This window comes from Podarcis raffonei, chromosome 5 (assembly GCF_027172205.1).
Source record: "Podarcis raffonei isolate rPodRaf1 chromosome 5, rPodRaf1.pri, whole genome shotgun sequence".
Classification (NCBI taxonomy): domain Eukaryota; kingdom Metazoa; phylum Chordata; class Lepidosauria; order Squamata; family Lacertidae; genus Podarcis; species Podarcis raffonei.
The window spans coordinates 22693174-22699173 of NC_070606.1; positions in this window are offsets into that span (position 1 = coordinate 22693174).

The following is a 6000-nucleotide window of genomic DNA, read 5'->3' on the forward strand; positions in this document are numbered from 1 at the left end:
CAGTGACAGCAACCATGTTAGGAAGCCAGGCAAGTCATGTCTCCTCACCCTGCTGAGCCCTGCCAGCTGCTACTGCTTCTGAAGACTTTGGAGGGCAGCTTTAAGTCTTGGGCTGGCGACATGTCAGAGCGAACTCTCAGACATCTCTAAAATTGTCCCAGCGGCACATCCAAAGTCAGATAGTTCCAGCTGTTCTGCTATTCAGGGTTCCTTCCCAAATCTTTCAGTGGAGGCCTGCTGTTGATGTGAGACATCGCTTTATGTTTCTGAGGCTGGAGTCACATATTTCCCAGGGAAGCAGCATCTTTCTGACAGCTGTGCCAATATTTTCAACATTTTTGGGGGGTGGGGGTGGGTGACGGGCAGAAAGAAACCACCTGATGAAAGAAGAGGTTGATGTGAGAACTATGGAACAATTTTTGAGTGGGGATGGGGGGTTTGTCTCTTGCTCTTGCCTTCCAATATTGAAGTGCAGTCATAGGGTGCGTAGTCTTACATGCACTGTTTAAAAAGATACATGCAGGTGCTTCACATTGACCAGCTTAATAACATCTCTGCGCTTTTTTGTTAAATGAAACTTTTACATTTTAAGGCATGGAATTTGCCTTATTTCGCAGCCACTGCACACTGAGTTGAATCAAAAAGAAAATCCATTATCCATTCAACACAAACTATTATATTTATACAGTATCAAAAATGTCGATATCTGCAGAAGCGTTTTCAAATACATAGACTTGTCTGTAGTTTCCCCCAAATACTATAACTCTGCACCATGAATTATAAGAGAAATTCAACTGCAGATAACTTGATATAAAAAAGTGACATGCCCCCATCGGTGTGACAGGTACAAGAAACCCGTTTTTAACCTCTGGAATACTTTAGCAACAAGAAGCTTAAGAAACACTAGTAAGATCCCGGTCCAAATTCCCCATGACATCCTGAACAAATCTCAACAGCAGAACCTCTGAAGCAGGCAATAAACAATGTCTTCCAGATGTTGAGATAACTCCCATCTTTCCTGACTATTGGCCTTGCTGACTGAGGTTGATGGGAATTATAATTCCGCAACATCCGCAGGGCCACAGGATACCCAGCCCAGAATGACATTATGGAGACAGAGGCTTCTAGAATGCGGTATGCGTCTTCTGCTTTAGAATTATACTAGCAGTCTGGGACACTTTAATAGTAACACTCTCTTCTGCAAAAGTCATTGTAGTCATGTATCATTGAATAAGGATGAGATAGATGAGCACAAGAGGTTAATCTGTCTATCAGAGATTTTAGTAATCCCAAATGTGTGTGTGTGAGAAAGAGAGGGGGGGGAGGGAAAGCATTGTTCTGTGTAGGAGTGGAATCAAGCTATAAAAATAAAGGGGGAAATAACCTTATTCCCTCTAATGCTAAGAGTAATCAGTTTATTAAGGAAATGCATGGATAGGACTAATGTTGTGTTAAGTAAAATGGCTTGGCAAGCAATAATAGGGGAAATCATTCTCTCTATGTGTCCAATTTAATATGCAATGAAGAGAGTTTATCTAGGGCATCATTTGATAGCACCATTCAGATGAGCTGCACAATGGTTCCAAGAACTGGTAATGCAATCTTACAGATATTCATCTTGTCGTCTCCAGCTAGCAGCTAGCCTGGGTGGTAGTAACTGAACGATCCCGTCTATTGTGTGACCTGAAAGAAGCTGATTGTAAAATAAATCTTGGGACCTTTTTGTTTTAAAAGTAAAGTGTGGTGGAGAAGGTCACACCACAGACGGTCAGGAGTGCTTAGAGTGGTAGTTTATTGGTATCCTCACAGGGACAGTAACTTCTGCAATGTTTCAGATATGTGGGTTTTTCTGTATCAAAATACTCTTATCAGTGAGGGATGCTGAAGGGGAGTGATTTTTTTTTTAAAAAAATGAAACCTAAAGCCCATATAACTACATATTGTAAGTAATAAAGCTAATTTACTGAGATTAGTTCTCAAAGATCTAAATAGCAATGTGATTGGTGGATTCTTTCAGGCAGATTTCTCTTGTTGACATTACAAAGGAAGGGAGGGGTACTTCAAGGGAGTGTTAAGTCACAGCTCCCAAAGCATCCAAATAAGAATAGGAATGCAAAAACTTGCACCTTTCAACCTAACAACTTTATTGAGGCCTGTATTCTTGTAGGTGAAAGTCTACTTGATCAGATGTGTGGAGTGTGCAGGGCAAATACTAGATACACGTATTCACTCTGTTTCAGGCCTGGGGAGGAAACTGTTCTGAAATAGGAAACTATTTTAAAATCAGATATGCCATACATGGAGGAGTGTAGGAAGGGGTGTGCGGCACGCCCTGGCAGTGGCGTAGCGTGGGTTGTCAGCACCAGGGGCAAGGCAAGTAATTTGCGCCCCCTAACCCGTGGATTTGCGCCCCCTAACCCGTGGATTTGCCCTAACCCCAGATGTTGCGCCCGGTGCGGCCAGCCCCCCCTGCACCCCCCACGCTACGCCACTGCGCCCTAGGTGTCATCCTGAAGGGGGGTGACATTTGGCATGCCCCCCGTGACTCCCAAGGCTACAGTGAGCGGCGCCCCCGGCGGTCCGTTGGGGCCACCGGCAAAGCCGATGCTGCACCACTTCTCCCAGCTCACTGTAGCTGCAGGCTTGGGAGTCATAGGCAGGGGGGCGTGTGGTTGCCCCGCCGCCCATACTCCTGGCTAGACAGGCAGGGGAAAGGACAGGTGTCATCCCAGTGAAGGGGATGACATTTGGCGCACCCCCGTGGGCAGATCAGCAAGATGCCGATGGCAGCCCCGGGAAGATCAGCGCACCCCAGTGGGCTGACTGACCCGCCCCTGGGCAGATCGGCCCGCCCCCAGGTGCACATAATGCTTACCACTCTGGGTGCCCATCAGCTTCCTAGGCCACAACAGTGTTACCTTGGGTTACATACGCTTCAGGTTACAGACTCTGCTAACCCAGAAATAGTGCTTCAGGTTAAGAACTTTGCTTCAGGATGAGAACAGAAATCGTGCTCCAGCGGCATGGTAGCAACAGTAGGCCCCATTAGCTAAAGTGGTACTTCAGGTTAAGAACAGTTTCAGGTTAAGAACAGACCTCCGGAATGAATTAAATACTTAACCTGAGGTACCACTATACATACATGCATAAACAAGATTAAGTCACATGGTGTAATGGCTTACAGATGCATCCAGCCACTGCAGCAAGCTCAAAAGTCATATTAAATGTTGACAGATGTCAGACAACCTAAAATGGTTCAGCTCCCACCCACCCCCATCCAAGCAGGTGAGGGAGAACACAATGTCCAGCAGTTGATGTACCCTCAGACATCACAAATGAGGACCTTCCTATCATCCTCCATCAAGTGCTAGGCTAAAGAAAATCCCTAGAGGAAAATGCAATCCTTCATTCTCAAGGAGCACGTTTACAACAATATGTAAATCACAGCAGCGTCTGCAGACATATTGACTTGAACTTTTAAGAGCAAAAGGAATTCAGTCTATAAAATATTGCTAGCTACATGAATAAGTCATAAATTGTATTCTGCAGTAACCGTATTTACTGCTGAGACTGAGAAATTAATGTGATCCCCCCCCACCCAGTATTTACTCACAGAGACATATATTATTTAATTCTGGAAGTTGATTCCTTCTCAAATATTGAATTAATGTGACATCAGTTTGAGGGATTTAATTGATTTGTTAGGTTTCAGTTATTCATTCAGCGGCTGTCTTGGAAACACCCTGACCTATAGAACAGCACACTATGCTTTAGCTGTAAGAAAACTCAGGGTGAAGGAAATAGAAAAAAAAATCAGGATAGTTAATGTAGGGGACTCCTAAGCAGATAATAGATCTTAGTTTAGTCTAAACTGGAGATTAATTGTACTGAATTTCTCACTCTCTCGTTTTATTGCGATCTGTGTGATTGAAATATTATATTGTCTGAATGATATCGAGGTCAGTGCCTAGTACAGGAAAGCTGATCACTGACTGATCTTGGAAAAATGGGGGGGGGGCTCTCTCTCCTTTGAATTTTGATTGCTGAAAACACATTTCATTCATGTTTTCAAGTTGTATTGAGCTGGCAGCAGTGTGGGCTAGAAGCCTGTCTATTCAAAATTGAATTTGGTTTTTCAGGAAAACTGCTGTGCCCAAGCATAGCCTTTGCTGTTGCACAGATGTGATGTGTGACCAGAGTGTTTCATCAGCTCATCTGCTTGTGTTGACACTGTTAAAATGGATTCAGCAGAGCAAGGGGTGTGTGAATCTGCACCCCTCTGTTAGGTTGTTGAATTGCAGCCCCGACCATACCTAACCACAGGTCATGCTTGCTGGAACTGATGCGAGTTGGAATCTAACAACATCTTGAGGGATACAGATTCCCCATCCTTTCAGTAGTAGATAGGCTTGTTTCTGATCTTAGCAGAAATCCTGGTGCATAGTGTTAGAATTTTCATTTGAAAATCTATTCTGGAGGACTTCCAGTGAAGCTATATTGCCATCTTCCCGAATTTCAGATCTGTAACAGATCTGCTCAACAATTTTTCTATTGCTTTTTTAAAGGGCAGATTCCACCAGTTGTCTCCCCCCTTTAGGGAAAATAAAATTTAAAATCTGCACGGTCCTTTACACAATTGGTTTAACATCTTCAGAAAATGTCCTGGTGATATGCTCAAGTGGTATGAGGTCATCATCAGAGATGGGCTGAAGCAGTAACAAACTTTTGGAAAGATGTCCTAATTGTATGGGGGGGGAGTTTGACCACACCTCCCTTAAAACAGGGGAGGTTCCTGAAGGGACGCCATATTGTTTTAGGGTATTGATTTGGACCCCAAGCTGTTAAGTGGCCATTCATGGCCTAAACTATGGTGTGTAACATTTCTATGGTGTATAGCATATTGACTTTGAACAAACTTTTCCACAGCTGTTGTTTTGATCAGAAGGTTTGCAAATGAGCTCCCCTAATCCAGCAATATCTACCTATTCACTCCTTTTGCTGAATTGGCTTGATAATATCTGTAGGAAATTGCTGTGATAAAATACAAATTCATTTCCTCCCTCCCCACCCCATCACTCAGCTGTGATTGTTCTGTTTTTGCAATGCTAAATCATAGCCGATCCACCAAGGGTGACAGCTTTGTTTATGCATTAATGCTCTGTCTGCATTATTTGACGGTGCTTTTTGAGATAACATTTTATTAGTGAGAATACTTTCCCAGTGGGTTTTCTCATTTGCCTCTCTTGAGATAGCACATAAAGGGAATAGATTCCCGCTTCAGATGAACAGCATGTATTGGAGATCACCTGCTGTCCCGAATGCCTGAGCAAAGTTTTCAGGGAGGTATTTACAAGGTAAGAGGAGACGTGTGTCTTATATGGTACAGATAGAGATCTGAATGAGCTATTCAACATAGTTGGGGCCCAGAGATTAGGCTGTTTGGATCCCAAAGTTTGAATACTTTATCTGAATTCTACTGCTAATTACCTTTGGCATTCTTTGTAAAACTGTAGAAGAGGAATAAATTGCCTTTATGATATTTTTGTCACTTCTGCAAGAGCATACTGTGTCTTTACTGTCTACTTAAACTACCATTTCTTTTGTCCAGGCTTGGCAAAATATAATAATAATCAAAAACATTCTCTGATGATACGATTATTATTGCTTTTTAAATGTTACACTGTGAAGAATTTCGGACCAATTCAAAAATGGAAAGGTGTGGAATACTAAGAATCTGTCTAGAATGTACAATTTGCTGCTGAAATGGAATACACAGGATGAAACGGTTAAATCAGCTATGATTAAATGGGCACAGGACATTGGTCATGACATTATGTTTGCTGACTGGGAACAGTTATGGACCACCGGTATAAAATTTACGGCATGTAATGCCTTAAGAGAGAATATTATGAAAATGACTTATAGGTGGTACATGACCCCAGTCAAGCTTGCAAAAATTTACCATTTGCCCAATAATAAATGTTGGAAATGTAATGAAAC